Source organism: Sceloporus undulatus, chromosome 3 (genome assembly GCF_019175285.1).
Source record: "Sceloporus undulatus isolate JIND9_A2432 ecotype Alabama chromosome 3, SceUnd_v1.1, whole genome shotgun sequence".
Lineage (NCBI taxonomy): Eukaryota > Metazoa > Chordata > Lepidosauria > Squamata > Phrynosomatidae > Sceloporus > Sceloporus undulatus.
In genome coordinates, this window is record NC_056524.1 from 56,053,707 (window position 1) to 56,072,753 (window position 19,047).

Consider the following 19,047-nt stretch of genomic DNA (forward strand, 5'->3'; position numbering starts at 1 on the left):
TGAAAAAATATATTACACTGTAGCCTGTTAATTCCTCATGTGGACTAGTGTAATCAGCTTAAATGACTGAGAAACTGCTGAGAGTGCACAATTCCGCATCCAAACTACTAAATGGAGCAAATTATTGGGAATAAGAGGTTTCCTTCTTGCAAAAATTGCACTGTATTTTCAAGATAAAGTAAAGCTATTGGTTTTTTAAAAAAAGTTTTATTGAAACCAACATTTCTTCTTGTTGTGTGCCTTCAAGTATTTTCCAGCTTATGGGGAACCTAAGGTGAAATTTTCATGGGCTTTGCTTGACAAGGTTGATTCAGAAGAGAATTGCCATTGCCTTCCTCTGAAACAGAGGCCCTGTCCAGATGGGCCTTTTAGCACGTACTGAGTATGTGCTAGGTTTGCCTGGGAGTGTCCTTTACATATGGTCCCTAACCCTAGCACGTACTCCGTACGTCAAAATGGCAGCGCCCTGTACAGATGGGTGCCGCCATTTTGACGTGATGGCTGCACCACGTCCAAACAGCACAGCACGGCTGTTATGTGCTGGCGCCGCTACAGGGTGCTTGTGGCACCCTTTCCGCAGTGCCAAAAGGAGCTCCAAAACGGAGCTCCTTTCACTGCATGTATCGCTGGCGCGACCTTTCAACAGCCGCGCCAGCAATACAGAAGAGAAAGGAGCCAAGCGGCCCCTTTTTCTCTCTCCCCGCTGCTGTTAGGGTGTCCTTGGGGCATGAAGCCCCAAGGACACCCCTTTCCAGGACACCCCTTTCCAGGCCTGGAAAAGCAGAAGATCGGGGCCTCTGGGGCTGCCACTGTGGCTGCTGAGGCCCCGATCTGTCGGGGAAAGGGGAGGGTGCAGGCCACCCCAAAGGGGCGGTCTGTATCCCACCTAAGACAGTGTGACTTGCCCAAGGTCACCCAGTGGGGATTGAAACCATTATCTTAATCCACCACACAAACCACTGCACCGTACTGGCTCTTGAAAATAACATAACTTTACAAAATTCAACAGAACAAAATAGAATTTAAATTGGGACAGCATTCCTTAGCAAATTATGCAGTATACACACATATTTTTCTAGCCTTCAAATTACTTAGGATTGTTTAGCCAGGTAAACAGGTCGCAGAGATGTTTTGTATCTCCTTTCACCGGCCTGCACACATCCCTTGGCATTTGATTCCCAGGTACAACTATGCTTCGCCCATCTTTCTTCTTTTTGGCCCTGTAGATAGCTGTCCCTGTAGATGTTGGCCATGAAAGTTTTTGACTTCACTTTTAGGTGGAAGATTAGCTGCAAACCCCAACCCCACCCCTTTAAAATGCTATGGCTGCAATCTTAGGTACTCTTTTTTGGGGGTAAGTGACATTGAATTCTGTGGAATTTGCTTACGCAGAACAAAACACAGATAGCAAGGCTGTACATTACATAAAGCATACAAGGAGTATATTTCTTTAATCTGAATCCTAAATGCATTACTTGGACCTAAGCTCCTTTTTAGCATGCAAACCATATGTTTAGAATTGTAGAATTAGTAGCATATCCCATAGGAATCTCATACAATTGTGCTATTTTGAAAACAATTAACTGCTATGATAAAACACTGCATTATTCAGCCGATAAGGATGTAGGATGGTTTTAACTTTTATAATCATATAAACTAAGCTAGATGGAAATATCAAGTGGCCACATGCAGTGAAGTCTCTGGTCAGAGATTGTATGGCACCATTTTAATTACCAAATAGTAATGGTGGGGGGGGGGATATTTTTCATTGAGAACAAAACACACGTGCTGTTCTTTTCAACTGTTTTATGAAAGTGGCTTGCAAATAAAATTGTGCATACTTTTGTAAAGTTTATTTCTATGTTAAACCCATTATTGCTTATTTAAAACATAAGAAATATGTAATGTGCATGTTTGTTGAAAGCCTTTACTTAAGATTGTTTATCACTACCACTAAATTACTTTTTGATCTAACCAAACAATCACAATGTATAGCCCAGTTATTCTTGCTTTTATGTAAGACGTGGGTATTGTCAGGTTGTATTCTGTGAATAAATCCTTATTTGAACTAGACATTGCTTAAAATTCTGAAGTGTCAGAATGTAAAGAACTTGCAACATTTTTCAGAGTGAATTGGGAATGACTTTTAGAATTGATAAGAGTTGCAAAATGAGACTTGCCAAGCTTTTGGCCAATTTTCTTACTAAACAAATCTCTTCTGTTCTCATTTCAGACTGGATAGAAGAATAAACAGGGCAGTATGAGATGCTAATTGTGGTGGTGGGAGTGGTGATTTTTTTGACATATGAATTTTAACAGGGCATGTGCCTTGATTGATATATTTACAAGTTCACCATACTGAGTGACACTATTGGCACAACCACTTGACTCTTGTTCTAAGATGTTCTTAAAGCCCCGTTCATGGGATTTGTCTTTCTGCCAAGAAGGATGTGGACAGGACTCCAATGAAATGAGGGTTGGAGGAGATTACAAATTATTTCACCATGGGTCTCTGCTGACTGACTAAGCCATTCTGTGTAAACATACAAACTTATGCTAATGGTGAACCTTTCATTCTGTTGCATGATTCTTGCACTGTAACTGCTGTGGAATCACAATTCGCCTGTCATACTTTATTCACCTGCAAACTCTTTTCCTTACATATGTGCAAACAGATAACATCCAGAAATCACAAAAGATTAAGATGACTGAATTATTTATTGCTGTCCACTCGCTACTTTTGTTGGTGTAGGAAAATAAAACTTTATTCTCGTCTTATTTCTTAGTGTAAGTCCAAGTCTGTTTCTGCCCAAATTCCTAAATAGTTTGCGACCAGGGTCACGTGTATGAACCTAACTGTATGTTGTTATTAGCATCTAACAGGTCACTTCAGCTGTCATTTATTTGGAGGTTAAGTGTGGGCCAGCACAGAAAAGTCCTTCTTTGGTGACAATACATCTGTGGAAATCATTCAGGGACATTAATATCTATACATTTTCATGGTGCCAAGTGAAAACTTATTTTATTTACTAAAGAACTACAGTGAATTTTAATTCTGGATGATCTTTCAAAAATGACCCGATTTTCTGATTTCTGCAGTCTAAATTTTCACAATGTATTTTAGCTGATTCAATATTATTTCCATTTTGAGTCACTGAATAAAATTTGTTCAGTAGAAAGCTGGACACTGAAACACTGTTTCCTGTTGCAGTAAAACAAAGTCAGACTATGTTCTGTGTTTTCTTTAAATAAAAAAAAGTTTTATAAAATGGCTCAAAATCATGATTCATATATGATCAAAAATGCTACTTTCTATAGAAATAGAAATATATTGTTATGACATACAGTGCACCCTTTCCTTATGCGGGGATCCATTCCAGACACACACACACCCAGGTAAGGAAAAGAAATGCATATGCTGGAGCCTCATTGGAAGTATTCTTTTATTTCTTTATAAGTAATAGGGCTCATACCTGCGATGCAGTTTGGGGCATGCGCCATGGGCACGCGCCCCATTACTTCTTCCGGGCGCTCTGAGGCTTCTTCCCGTACAGGCTTCCAGCATATGCTGGAAGCCGCATATAGTGCACCTGCGTATAACAAAGGTGCATTATACTATACAACAGGAAGAGGAAGAATAATAGAGGGGCGGTGTTAATGTATAAGGTGTGTTTAAGTCGCATGAAACCATCTTTTGGCATTATATGCCAAGCAAGGAGACCAGTGAAATATCTAGCTTAAGAAACGGTTTCTTAAAACATGATCTGGAGCTCTCTGTCTTTGTGCCATGACAGCTGTCTGGGCCATCCGGAACATCCACCACTGTGGGTCACCCATTCTGAGATCAGAATGAGTAAGCCACCATGTGTTCATCACTAGGTCCCTCATTTTGACCTTAGAAGTGAGTGAGCCACAGAGGCAGTGGATGTGCCTGGTGGCCCGGCAGGACAGCTGTGCAGACAGCTACCTTGGTCTGGGGAGGATAGAGGCCAAGGTAAGCACAGAATCATAGAATCATAGAGTTGGAAGAGACCACAGTGGCCAGCCAGTCCAACCCTCTGACCCAACCTCCTTGTAATGGGGGGAAATGGGACAGGTTCTGGAGTTTCCTTGCCATTGCAGACAAATCCTTTCTCAGTGTATTTATTCTTAGAAAATGGAACAGCTCCAACAATGTATATTATTTTAAAAACACCTCAACATTTATGTCACACAATTCAAACCATTCCCCAGGCAAGAAAGAGCCAGGTTCTTTTGAAAAAGAAAGAAAAATAAAGAAAAGAAGTGACTGTAATATAAACATATAGGGAAAGAATATGGGATTTAATGAGAGAGATGAAAATTATGCATCCAGTCACCTTAGAAAAATATTAATTTAGATAAAATGCCAATTTTAATCATATACAATTAAAACACATCAGCTCAACCCTCAAGTAATCAGGGGACCTAGGAATGGCCCATGCACAAAGAGGTGATCATTAACTCTGAAGTAATGAAAGTATAATGTGAGAATGAGAGCTTGACTTAAGTCTGATGTAGAAGATAAATGTAATCGTATAGCTAAAAAGGGAAATGGTTTTGATATGGAAATTTTCCTGGCATTTAAATATAATTTCACAGTAATTTTTCTTTTTCTTTTCTTTTTAGTATTAGCACAAGAAATATAAAGCTGCAAGTTAAAAAAAAAGAAGAGTACATAGAGAGGAAGATTTTTTTCCACTTGACAACAGTACATGAACAAGCATAAATGCTGGCACAAGGATGTACTGTAATTCTGATCTAATCAGGATGAATCACATAAGAATTCAACTTTACATTGGGAGAATTCCTCTGTGCAATTAGCAAGGTGCAAATCCTATTGGATGTTTGAACAAATACTGTATGGTCAGGATTGTAGTGCAGGTTAATAAAATAAAAAGTGGTAAAAAGAGTGATCCCATGAACTGTTTGCCTTTTACCTGATTCTTTCTAACCTAAGATAGAGCCAATACATGGTTACTTTCTTTAGCACCCTGGCTTCCAGTAGCTGTAGGCCAGATGGTGAAGAAACTAAGAGCATCCATGACTAGTTGCCAAAAAAGGCAGTAATTGATAGTGGCCTCTTTCTGATTATTATCTAATTCCAACCATTCTTGTTATTTGTAGAAAACTGATCATGGAGCCTGGAAAACAACATGCTTTGTAAAATATCACATACCCTACAAAATAGAATTTACATACATTTTATAAAACTCAGGATCTTGGGTTGAAAAAGAATGCTATGCTTGTATAGATTAACTTTTTGTTGTGTGCCTTCAAGTCATTTCCAACTTACGGTAAACCTAAGGTGAACCTACAGGGTTTTCTTGGCAAGATTTATTCAGAGGAGGTTCACCACTGCCTTCCCCTGAGGCTGAGAGCATGTGATTTGCCCAAGATCACCCAGTGGGTTTTATGTCCCAGCTGAGAATTGAACCCCAGTCCCCAGAGTTGTAGTCCAACACTCCAACCTCTAAGACACATTGGCTCCCCTCTACAAAAAGCAAGAGACAACGAACAAAATGAATTACAGCCTCATGGCTCGTGTGGAACATGGAAACATGTATGAACAATGTTATCTGACATCATGGGTCATAATTTGGCATTTAGTTTTGATATTCAGGATTTGAAAGGATTTAGTTTTGACTGAAGAAGTGATGGTGTGTGAGAATGGGCTTGCTTTACTCAGACAAAACATTATAGGAAACATAGTAGAAACAGGGCAATGTGTCACTTATTAGAGGTACTTGTCATACTAAGTCCTATTATTTTTATTTATTTATTTTCATGTAAGCATGTTTTGCATTATAACCTTATAATTCTAGTTTATGATTCAATTATTCTTAAGAGTATCATTCCTTCTAATTATTACAGATGAATATATTAGAGGTGATGTGGGTAGAAATAGTTTTTCCTACCACTTTCAATGCTACTTCATTATCACTTCATACGTTTGACCTTTCTATCTTAATCTCAGAATTAAGTCATTACTTATTTAAATGAAAAGTAAAAAAGAGCCAAAAGATTTTACATTTCCCACCCTTCATTTGCAAAACCTAGTTCTCTTGAATTTTTGCAAAACTACTTCTTGTTTTTGTCAGTATCTGAGGATTAGGAAATTACAAGGGTTACTGTATATACTAGTGTATAAGTCTAGAAATTTTTGCCAAAAATTGTTACAATAAGTCTGGGTCAACTTATCCATGGATTAATGTAAGTACTGTACTGTGATTAAAAAAAGGACTCATCCCCTTCTCTGAGTAGAATATGAAAGGTGAGAGCTCAGTCCATCCCAAGAGCACCTAAAAGAAGCACCAGCCTCCTCTATTGTTTTTGCCATGGAACCGCTTCTAGCCTTTTAAAATGCCTGAATGCTGACAGTGACAGCAATTTGGTGCTTCCTCTCAAAAGAACACCAAGAGGAATCAGGCTTTGAAGGGTTTGAATAAGACATTAGTGTACATTTTACCCCAGCTTTTCTAGATTAAAATCAGGTAAAGTTATCACATTAAAATTATAAGGCTATAATCACTGCTTAGTTGCCATTTTCATCCTTTTTGACAAGTGTGTGTTTCCTTAGCCCTGACTGTGCCTGATTACCTCCCCCACACATCACACAGGCACAATAGTCCCCTCTTCATCTATCCAGCCTTTAGAACAGTCACAAATAGTTATGCCTGTCTGAATTTTGCAAAGGCTTTGTTATCATTTCCCTTTGCTTGTGTAAGGGGAAATCGACATACGCTCATGCCCCATTGGAAACAATGGTGCACGCACACCATTGTTTTTATTGTCGCACAGCTTCTGTGTAAGTTGGAAGCTGTGTATAGTGCACCATGTATTTCTTTTAATTACTATTTTCCTCATCTAATCATAGACTCATAGAATCATAGAGTTTCTTTTAACAGAAAGAAATTATTCTGAAGAAAGCAATATGAATTTTGTTTTAAAAATTGTAATAACTAATTTGGATGTTTTGGAAACTTCATGGGCATTGTGAGTCAAGAGAACTGTATAAGAAAAAAATAATCAACAGCTCAAGTGGCACACAGACAGAAAAGGTAAGGTATATTTTAAAATTGTATTCTTTTTCTGAAAGGTAAAGGGTTGATTTAGATAAAACCTTTTCATAAACAGGACCTGAGACAGTTTCTTCCTATGTGCAGAACACACACACACACACACACACACAGAGAGAGAGAGAGAGAGACAGAGACAGAGACAGAGACAGAGCTATGCTCCTCATCAGAAAAAAAGGCAGATGCAGATGCAGATGGAAGTTAATAAGGGAAAAATATATAAAGTATATGGAATGAAAAAAGCATAATTAATTAACATTTTTGTTGATTCTTATTATAGTTAAGACAAAGTGGCAATTCAGGCAATTTCACACTTTTAGAAATAGACAGTGATCCATATGTTCTTGTTATCAAATCAGCTGGCTTTGCCATTTTCAAAAATCATAATTACCATATATATTCAACTATAAGTTGACCTATTGTTTAACTCAAAGGCAGGTTTGGGGGGGCAAAAGTATAGATTTTGATACGACCCATGGATAAGTAGAGGGTAAAACAAGTGGATGAATGAAGACATGCTGGTTACTCCTTGGAAATATAAGACCATAAATCCTATAAAATGTTTAGTTTAGTTTAGTGTTATGCTAAGCCAAAATCTTCTGAATTTTGGTGTGTGTGCTCTTCCTTGGGACTCTATACTCAGGGAAACCATAATCTATTAGACAAGTGGTCATGTCCACACTACCCCATAAGCATATCAAACAGAAGGGGTTTGGAGTTGCAAATGAGAAACTTGAACACTGCTGAAGCCAGGAAGCCAGGTGACTGAGGCAGGATGTTTTGCCAGACAAGCTCAATACCGCTGATTTACAACTTCATTCTCACCCTGGACATTGCCGGACCAAGCAATCCTTTACAGTGTAGATTTGATCTTCTTTGAAGTAGGACAAACTCCTTTGCCTTCAAGCTAGTTTTTGCCTATAAAAGATCCCCCAGATTCTTTGTTATTTTGATAGTTGGAAGGAATGGGGGCACAGTCACTGTGCACTCTGACCGGTACCTATACACCCATCCCCCCTCTGCTCATTAGAATGGCTGTATCCCATACTAACCCCATCACCTTGGACACAGAGTCAAGTATCACTGTTAGTTCAGCCTCCAACTATTCCAAGATAACTCTTGATTGCTGTGGAGGGAAATGTTTCTTGTAGCACAATCTATCAATTAATTGCTCTAATTAAAATTCCCCTAGAGAGACTTGCTGCTACATTAGTTTAGTTTATTATATCCTGCCTTTCTGCCAATATGGGACCTAAGACAGACTTCATTACAAAGATTATTGATTATTATTTGTTTATTTGGTGGCTCAGTAGTCAAATACTGGGAGTCTTATCTTTAGAGATTCAGTTAAATAAGTGTAGCATGTGCTAAAGTGATTGCTCACTAACAAGTGCTGATGCATGACTGAAGTTTGTAGTCCTAGCTGGTAGTGTTTATTCAGTGGCTTTTAATGTCACAAGATTAGTGCTCGATGAACTAGGACAGCACTCTATATCCATAGATGAGTATCCTGTGAAGCGGTTTATGCATGTTTCAGCCAAAACAATAAATAAATATATCAGAGTTATATAGTTGGTTTATAAAAAGAAGACATGAAATTATGAGTGGATACTTTTAATTCGTACATGGGAAGCATGAATAAACAGATAACAGAAGAGCACAGTATGTTTCCAATCTCCTTACAGGGAAACAGACTCTTTAGCAATTGGAGAATCTCAAGGAAGTATGAAGTCGCACATTATAAAAACAATGTGCAGTAATAAAAAAACACTAGCACAAGCTAAGATGTTGGCGGGTTACAGACCGGCCATTTGGGGCGGCCTGCACCTGCCCCTTTCCCCACTGTATCAGGGCCTCAGCTGCCAGACCGGCAGCCTCCGAGGCCCCAATCCACTGCTTTTCAGGCCACGGGGAAGCGGCAAAAAGCCGCTTCCCCACGGCCTGGAAAGGGGTGTCCTTGGGGCTTCAAGCCCCAAGGACACCTGGCGACGGTGGGGAGGAGGAGAAAGGGGCCGCTTGGCCCCTTTCTCCTCTACATCGCTGGGCACAGCCATGTAAAGTCTGCGCCTAGTAATGCAAACCCCAGAAGGAGCTCCATTTTGGAGCTCCTCCTTACGCCACAGAAAGGACGCTCTAGGCGCACTCACGCGGCGCAAAGACATCACGTCTGCACTACCTCGTTTGGAGGCGGCACGGTCGTGACATCGTAATGGCGGCGGCCATGTGGAAAGGCCGCCACCATCTTGTGAGCGCTCCGCGCGTGCTAGGATTGGAAGCATCCAGAAAGAACACTCCTTTCTAACCCTAGTACGCACGGAGTGTGTACTTTTAGGCCCGTCTGTAACGGGCCCTAGTCTCCAGATTTGCTTACATACAGTAAAGGCAACTTTTCTGTACTATTCATCTGTACTGACTAAGCCAGGAAAAGAGTGTGATCTCTGCGTTTCAGCCTATTTTCGTATGAAAAAGGAGTGTGGTCACTGTTTCTTTGTTTTACTACATTTCATTCAATCTGCAACCTCCAATATGAGACTGGATTTAACTGAAGACCCCATGTGCACAACATTTGAAAAACAATTTGGACTGCGCACATAGTCTGCTATTTTGGATCATTTAGCTGGATGAAAAGTTCAGAAGAATTCAACAACTTGGATATTTTTTGTGGCATTTTGGTTAGTACTAATAAACTACCTAGCTCATGGCAGTCTTTCCCCTCAAGGTTTACAAAATATTTTTACAGTATTGATCTACTGTTCTTATTGAAGTAGCACTTGTGTGGATGAAGCAAGTTAGCAAGCCTTCCTTTGTCAGCCAGTACTGTGTCCACAACTTAACTCTCAACTGGTGCCCATCATGGTTATGGGGCAGAAAACACCACAGCTAATGGTAAACAGAGCCAGAGGTAACAGGTAAGGCTAGAGGATATACACACATGCAGAGAGAGAGAGAGAGAATAACCAGGATAACAAACATTGAAAAATGACAATTTATAGAAGAAGTAAGGCAAGCAAGCAGCGATTCATTCAGTAATGATTTGACTGGATGTCGCTTGAACCTGAAGTGGACCAGTCTCCACTGCTAAGACTATGTTATTAGTGATGTGCACAACCCTGTTTAGTTCGGTGTTTGATTGAATGTTTTTAGAAAATGACCCACTTTTTGGATGAAGTTGAAGCCAGACTCATTCAGCATGATTCAAATGAAATTTTGGCACGTTACAGACTGCTGAAAAGCGGCGGCCTGCACCCACCCTTTCCCTGCCAGATCGGGGCCTCAGTGGCTAGAGCGGCAGCCGCTGAGGCCCCGATCCGCCGCTTTCCAGGCCATGGGGAAGTGGCAAAATGCCACTTCCCCGAGGCCTGGAAAGGGGTGTTCTTGGGACTTCAAGCCCCAAGGACACCCCACGGTGGCGGGGAGGAGGAGAAAGGGGCCACTTGACCCCTTTCTCCTCTGCGTCGCTGGGTGCAGCCATCTAAAGCCCAGCGCCGCAAACCTGGAAGGAGCTCACCTCACGCGGCCCCACTATGTAACAACCACGCTGCCTCGTTTGGAGGCGGCGCGGTCATGACATAGTCATGGCAGCGGCCGTGTGGAATGGCCGCTGCCATTTTGTATGTGCTGAACATGTACTAGGGTTGGAGGGGTGCGGAAGTGCCACCGCTTCCTAACCCTAGTACATGCTCAGCACGTACTTTAAGGCCCTTCTGTAACGGGCCTTAGAAATCTGAAAATCTACGCTTTTTATTGACTATGATGGTGGTGATAGGAATAGCTATAACTTCTATTATTTTTGGACAAAAATCTGCTATTTTAATAACCTGTTAGGACCAGTAATACTTGCTACATTATAGGCATATAGGAATAATTTTATTTTTAATGAGCTGCCTCAGTCACCCAATGATCTTTTTGAACTATGGCTATGGAAAGGACAGCCATCATAAATTTTGGTCTAAGCAACAAAATCCAAAATGACAGTGGTAGTAATTCCTATAAAAGGAGAATCCAATAATATGAGGTGGGAACAGTTTGTTCCCTTTCTCTCTCCCCCCCCCCCATTTTCTGGAGCAATTTGTTAGAAAAATGTGAGGTTAGAAAGTAGAGCTGACCCTCCCTCTCTCTCCCTCCCAATTTATCCTTGGATTATTTTCATATAAAAGACTATTTTGTCCATATGTTGTCTGCTTTTATGAACTCAAAAGTTTGAATGAAGTTTCACTGAAGCCCAGTTTTGGTTTTGTTAGCTTTTTTTGGGGGGGGGGGAGGAAGGCAAGTGAGGTTTGATTTGGTTTGGGAGTACTCATTTTGGTTTGAACTTTGGCTAGACAACCCTAGATTCAATAGAATTAAAAAGCATCTCTTTCATGTATATGAGCAAACATGAGATGAACATCATTTGTGCTTACAATGATGACCTTCTTTTGACAGCCATCCTTTTAGGAAACTAACCATGACTGACAATACATATTTCATTCTTCATCTTTCAACATTGTCCTAGCCAAGAGGAAGTTTTACTAGTATAATGGTTACCCTGCACTTTGTGTACACTTTATAAACAAAGAAATCACAGTATTTACTGTATTCCTACTTCATTTTTGTCTAGTGTTTCCTATTTCATTTTGTCTAGCCAGCACCCACTTTCATACTTTCTCTTGGCAGCTCCCTGTCTAAAAAGACAAATCTTTAAATACTTTATATTCACTTCAACACCCATATTCATTAATGGCCAACACATCTTAGAAACAAGCTTTGGGGCATCAAACCGCATCTGACCATAAATTATAAGGTAAATTAATGTATTCTTTTAATAGTGACGCCTATGCCCTGGTGGCGCAATGGTTGAATGCTGGTACTGCAGCCACCAGTGTGTATATTACATATATAGGATTACTGAGTCAAACAAACCAAATAAATACATTAATAAAGTAAATATAACAGTGTCTCTAGTTTTTTGTTTTGTTTTGTTTTTTACTCTCTGCAGTCAGAGAATGAGTGAATAGCAGGAACAACTTTCATTTTCATTTCTCCTTAAAATACCAAACTGAAATAGTGGCGCACAAGACACATTTCTCAAATACAGAACATACGTATGAGAAGTATTTATAGGGATACATTTCTTGCTCACAAGCAGATGGTTCCAAAAGCTGCTGCTTTGCTGCCAAAAAAGAACTTGGTACAGTTAGAATTTAGTTCATGCTTTGCAACCAAGAGAAGGAATATATGTTTGTAAAGATGATGCTGGCTTTATTTATCTTCAGTCAATAAAACACTTTCTTCTGGAACAATTAAAGTCAACTACCCCATCCCAGTGTACTTTGAACATTTTCCTTACCAGGATTCACTGGAATCCTTCCCCTACCCTTTTCTCCCCACATGCACCCATTTTCTGTTATTACCATCATACCCAAACTTTGCTTCCTTGCTTGGTGTGGAAAGTTAGCACAGTGATGGAACACAGTTACAGAAGAATAGGGCAGGTAGGGCCAGCCCAGTACATTTATTGCTTGAGGGAGAACAAATAAATCTCCAATATCTTTTTTGGCCACTTGTGGAGGAGAAACCTTTGGCATGTACTTGGCTTCTACTGTTGACAGGTTCTTTAAGGCATCATGTCCACATCCTCATGGCTAATCAATGGCCAAGAGGATAGCAGTGGGGGATAAGGATCTCCCAAGCACCATCTGCTTGCATTTGTAGAGTATGGAAAAAGGAAGGTGTATCAATTGCAAGCAGATGGTGGCTGCTTACCTCCATCAAGTTACTGATTAACTGTAGCAGTGCACCGTGGTGTGTTTAGACAGGAGTTACATCTGTGTGTGTAGATCATTTAGGAGGTACTTGATATTTTTCTTTGCAACATCTGAAAAGGGCAGCATGTAACCTCAGAGGTGCAAGCTGGATTCAGAAAGTAAGAGGCAATAGGGATCACATTGGAAACATACATTAGACAATGGAGCACGCCAGATAATAAGAAAATCTGCATGTGCTTTAATGACTACAGCAAAGCCTTTGACTGAATTGGCCATGAAAAACTATGGCTTGCACTTAGAGGAAAGGGAGGGCCACAACACCCGATAGTCGTCATACAAAATCTGTACTCGGGATAAGAGGCTGCTGTCAGAATAGAATACTGAGTAACAGAATAGTTCCCAATTGGAAAGGGGTTTCTTTCTTCTATTTACACTCCTCCTTTTGAGTTTATTTGCTTTATCACACTAGGGGGCAAACAGGATTTAAACAAGAGTTAAACAGGAAATGCCTGATGTTCACATGACATTTCCTGTTTAACTCTAATTTAACTCTCATTTTAATCCGGTTTGCCCCCTAGTGTGATAAAGCAAATAGACTCAAAAAGAGGAGTACAAATAGGAGAAAGCAACATTAACAGTCTAAGATATGCAGATGACAGAATACCAGTAGTAGAAACCAATAAAGGCCAGGACCAATTACTGAAGAATGTCAAGGAGGAATGTGTCAAGGCTGGATTAATGCTGAACATTAAAAAAATGCCACAGATCTATAAAAAATTCAATGAGACAATGAGAAAGTTGAAATAATCAAAGAGTTCCCATACCTTGGTTCAAATACTGTTGAGAATGGTGACTACAGTTAAGAAATAATAAGAAGACTATTTGGGGCGGGCTGTACCCGCCCCTTTCCGCGCTGTATTGGGGCCTCAGCGTGCAGAGCGACAGCTGCTGAGGCCCCGATCCGCCACTTTTCAGGCTGCGGGGAAGCGGCAAAACGCCGCTTCCCCGCAGCCTGAAAAGGGGTGTCCTTGGGTCTTCAAGCCCCAAGGACACCCCACGGCGGCGGGGAGGGGGAGAAAGGGGCCACTTGGCCCCTTTCTCCCTTGCCTCGCTGGGCGCAGCCGTCTGAAGGCTGCGCCCAGCGAAGCAAAGCGGCGCCTCAAACCAGGAAGGAGCTCCGAAACGTCACGTCCGCACCACCCCATGTAGAGGCGGCACGGCTGTGATGTCCTCATGACGGCGGCCTTCTGGAACGGCCGCTGTCATTTTTTACATGCAGAGCGCGTATTACGGTTAGGGAGGTGCGAAAGCACCGCACCTCCCTAACCCTAGTACGCGCTCTGCGCGTACTTTCATAGCGGTCTATAACCCGCCTATGAATACTAAAAGTAACTATGAAATAACTGGACAAAATCATAAAGTGTAAAGACATAACAAGTGAGGATAGTCCAAGCCATTGTATTTCAAATCACCATGTATGGATGTGAGAGCTGGACAGTGAAAAAAGTTGATTGGAAGAAAATAAAGTCATTTGAGATATGTGCTGGAGAAGAGTGCTGAGGATACTGTGGGCAGCCAAGAAGACAAACAAATGGATTCTAGAACAGATTAAGCCTGAAGCCAAGATGACTAAATTGTGGCTGTTGTACTTTGGCCACATCATGAGGAAAAATGAATCATTAGAAAAGACAATAATGCTAGGAAAGGCAGAAGGCAGTAGAAAGAGAGGAAGACCACCTGCCAGATGATAGAATTTCAGAGGGTCTTTGAAATGTCTCATTTACAGGATCACCATAAGTCAAAGTCAAGGGAAGTTAACAACAACAACAACGGGTGGTTGCATCGGCATATGTCATCAACAGGATTCCAATTAATAATAGCAACTAGTCATATTGAATATTTCACAAAACTAATTATTTTGGAACATGCGGCAGAAGATTCTGTAAATGCCTCTTCATTCTCTAGGAGTCAAGGCATCGTAGTAATAAAGAAGATAAGTAGCAATTTGCTACCTGTCTATGACATTCCAACTTTGTTGCCTAAAACATCTGTCTCACCCTGGCTAGTGTGGCTGGAGATAAGATAATATTGGCAGAATTAGCTGAAATAAGAACAAAATTGACATCTGGGTATAGAGCTTCTCATACTTTCTACTTTATGATAATAGCATTAATTATTATATGGTGATTTTTTCTGTCTGTTTAATTATTTTCTGTGTTGACCACCCACTGGCATTACATTTGACAATCATCAAATGTAACCAGTCTTCCCCAATTCATCTGTACTTCTACAGACCCAGCAGTATCTACCACATAACTCATAACTGTGAAGGCCTTCAGTTTTCAGGGGTAGGATTTCAGAAAGGGGGAATAATCACAGTACAAGGAAGGGAGAATTTCCCAAGAATGTATCATTTATCATTCACCAATGGCAATGCTCCACTCACACATGTACTAAGGAGTCCTGTCTACAAAGGCAGATCTTGGATTCCTCCTTGTAAATATTAACTCACCTGGTTAGAAATCAAAACATGGGCAATACTGTCCAAGCCACATGCTCCTTTTCATCAACTATCAACTGTGTTTCTCCAGCCCAAAGCATTAGCATGCTTTAGCAGCTGAATGCCTGGAATCCCAAATGTGGGAAATGTAAGTAACAATGTATGCAACATTTTGTTGTAGGTCTCATTTGTATATTTCCATTTCAGATAATGTTGTGAAATCCTAAAATGCTTATTCATACCAGGCTGTTTAATTCAAATGATAAGTTTGAAACATTAGTTTTATTTTCATTCATTTTAAATAAAATAAAGCCTGGAGGTTGTTTCAAAAATCATAAACATTATAAATTCTAACATCTATCATATTTGACATGACAAACTGTGGATGAACTGGTTAGTCTCATAGCCTTAAAGTGCAATCCTATACCCATCTACTCAAAAGCAAGTCCAACTGAATTCAATGAGACTTACTTGCAGGGAAATGTGTATAAAACTGCAATCATAGATCCCTAGTTGTACAGCTGCTTTGACTTGGAATAAAGCCTCTTTCTCTCCATTCTCAACTGGACAAAAAATCAACTAATCCGCAGGAACCACAGTTCTCTCCAAGTCAAATCTGTTCATTCATTATATTCTTATTTTTTTTTTCCATTTCATAAGCTACATCAGGCCACACTGTTCACATTTTATGGAGGAAAAAAATACATTTACATGAGATAATGCAGGTATTATATCATGAGCTTTTTGTCAGAATAAGTAGTAGATAAACCCTTTTTCTTTGACAGTCTTCTGCTGTCATAGTCAGTGAATACATGGAAGATTCCTACATTCTACTGCCCAAGGTACATGTGATTTGTTTGACTCTCTCAGGCCCTACTTCAGTAGACACACACACACACACACGCACATATATATCAGAGAATTGTGTTGCTAAATTAGCCTTGAGCAGGGCTATCAATGGTGCTCTGTTTTGACCCTTCATTTCTTTCCATGACATTACTCAGTTTGGAGGTTACAAAAAAGACAGACAATGCAAGAGTCCTCCAAGCTGTGATATACAGTAAGTGTCTAATAAGGAAAGCGGGTGACAGTGCTGCAGTAGATTTTGACTTGTGCTTTTCATTTCAAGATGGAATTTCATAGCTTTAGTAATTTATTATCTTTCCTTTTAGTGATTCATATTTTTTCTTCTCTGGAGTGTAGCTTTTTTAAAAAAAAATGTCAGTTATAATTGCCCCTTCATTTTTACTTTCTATTCTCTGTTTTTTGTTTCTGTTATTTCTGGATATTTCCCTTCTTTTTAATACACACCATAGGTCCCTGCAGCAAACATCCTTGGCTGAAAGCTGATACTTCCTGCCTGCATTTTACTAGGAAGTGCCAAATAGCTAACTAGATACTTCAGGATTATATTGGCAAAATAACTGGCCTATTCAAACATTTCATGGAAAATTTGTCCTGTGATTACTTGCCCACATGAAGAGTGGTTATATGAATCATCGGGGTTCTGCAGGACTAAAATGAGGTTACATTTTTGCAGAAAGAGCATCCGCAGAGTATTAATAGACAGCCCCAAATATATATTATGGATAAGATTGTACTGATGTGAACAAGTACAACCCTGATGTGTATTAAAAATAGCAGGAATGGATGGAATATACCAGCCTAACTAATGGCATTAACCCAATTTCAACACTGTATATTATATTGGTCATATGTTTAGGAACATTTTGGTACAATAATATTGTCTACTGGGAAGTAAGTCTTACTGACGTTAGTAGATGCAGGACTATTACAAATGTAGGTTTATAGACAAACAAACAGACAAAACACACCACTAAATCCTATTGGTAATCCCAACTAAAGTAGAGCCAATTAATGGGTTTTACATAAATGTTAAGTAACAATTCAACAATTGATTCAATGGATCTACTCAATTTGGAATTATTAACAGGATTCGGGCCAAAGTATTTGAACCAGGATACATTGTATAACAGATAGGGAAATTAAAGTGTGTGTGTGTGTGTGTGTGTGTGTGTGTGTGTGTGAATGCAGGGAGGTCAGAGACAGGAAGATGTATACAGTTCATGTACAGGTATATATATATGTGACAAGTAATCTATTGTTGTTTGCTGCCTTTTTGACAAAGTTGCACTCATTGTTTCCCTATTTTACTTTTAATACTATGTCTTGTTTTCTTACTCTAATATTTTAACAAATGAACATCTGTGATAATATACAGTCATGTTTGATTTATGTGTTCCTGTTGTGACACTTGAACTGTCTCACATAGCAATATGCTTGGCAGAGATGCTAACCTGGCATTTTTATGTACGTGTAAAATTCTGCAGGCAAGGTTTGTTTTGACCTAAAGGATTTAATAGCTCCTGAGAGCTATTAAGGTGCATCACATGAATGAGCACTGAGGGACTCTTAAATCTGTGGATAATTTGGCTGCTACACATGCATGGTAAATTGACAACTTTAAAAATCCTCATTAATTTTATACTGGCCCACAATTTATCATGCATTTCTTTATCATGCTACTTGGCCATTACTTTTTGCCTTAGACACAAAAGCTGGCATTGTTTTTGAAAGGATTCTTTCAAATTTTAAACACCCATGAAATTAGAACATTTTGGAAGGCCAACATGTGACAAATGTAATGACAGTCACAAAGGCCAGGTTTGTAATAAACAGGTCAGGAATTGGCAAAATCTATGTACAAAATGTATAGGATTCAAAGGGTTGACCATTCAGCAAGAAAGGACTGCCGCTGGACTATCCCGGCGAGCAGCGTTGCCGCTGGGAGGCAGCAGCAGCTGGCGGGCCCCTTCTGGATGGCCTCTCAATAGCCAATTTGTGGGGCCGGGGGCAGGACTTCCAGCGAGAGGCCGCTCTAGGGAGCTGGAGGACCTCTCGCTGGTGCTGGTTTCCGGTCCTCCAAGGCACCCTATTGGCTGGGTGCCTTGGAGGGGCGGAGCCTTTGCACACGGCCCCACTACAGTCCAGGCCTATATAAGGCCACGTGGCCTGGCGTTCGGGGCCATTTTAACTTGGCTCCCCACCCTCCCTCACTAGGGTTGGTGTTTTGTCACAACTAAGGGGCGGCAGCATAGGCCATTGATCTGCTGGAAGTGGTTCCAGGGCTAAGGAGCACTGGAGAGGGAGTCCTTTCGACCTGAGTGTGTCAAGGGCATACGTGGTGGCCATTGCGGGGGCCATTACGTTACTGCGTTCCTCAGTGAATAGGGGCTTAAGGGAAATCAGGTGATCTAAACTTCACAGAGATGCGAGATTGCATTCCCTAGCCCCTAGGTCATCCCTATTTGCGGACATCGATCAGCCGGGGTGTTGTTCGATTTTGCAGATCATGACCTCATGATTTGGGCCAACCCTACACTGTTAATATGTTTATTCAATAAAGTTGTGGCCTTACCTCCAATACTGTGGTCTGTTATCCTTGTGGCATCGTCACTCCTAGGCAATAACTATTCTTATTAACCACAATACCACTGAAACATGGGAGAATATCAAGGTTTCATTATATATATATATATATATATATATATATATATATATATATATATGCTGCATCTGCACTGCATAATGAATGTGGTTTGACACTGCTTTATCTTCCATGGCTCAATATTATGGAATTCTGGGATTTGTAGTTTTGTAAGATATCTAGCCTTCTCTGGCA

At 40.3% G+C, this 19,047-nt stretch overlaps 1 protein-coding gene and 1 long non-coding RNA gene across 15 annotated transcripts in view; one reads left to right on the top strand and one right to left on the bottom strand.

Annotated features, from left to right (window-relative positions):
* LOC121925154 overlaps nucleotides 1-5,017 on the top strand; it is a 67,514-nt gene extending 62,497 nt beyond the window's left edge. The window contains exon 4 of one of the 2 annotated variants that reach the window (XR_006102804.1): nucleotides 4,648-5,017. This is a non-coding gene — a long non-coding RNA (uncharacterized LOC121925154). Of the gene's footprint in view, nucleotides 1-2,233; nucleotides 3,232-4,647 lie in introns of those variants that run through there. The other variant, XR_006102803.1, reaches the window with a different exon arrangement.
* ROBO2 (roundabout guidance receptor 2) overlaps nucleotides 1-19,047 on the bottom strand; it is a 1,416,559-nt gene that overhangs the window by 724,352 nt on the left and 673,160 nt on the right. The window lies entirely within an intron of this gene.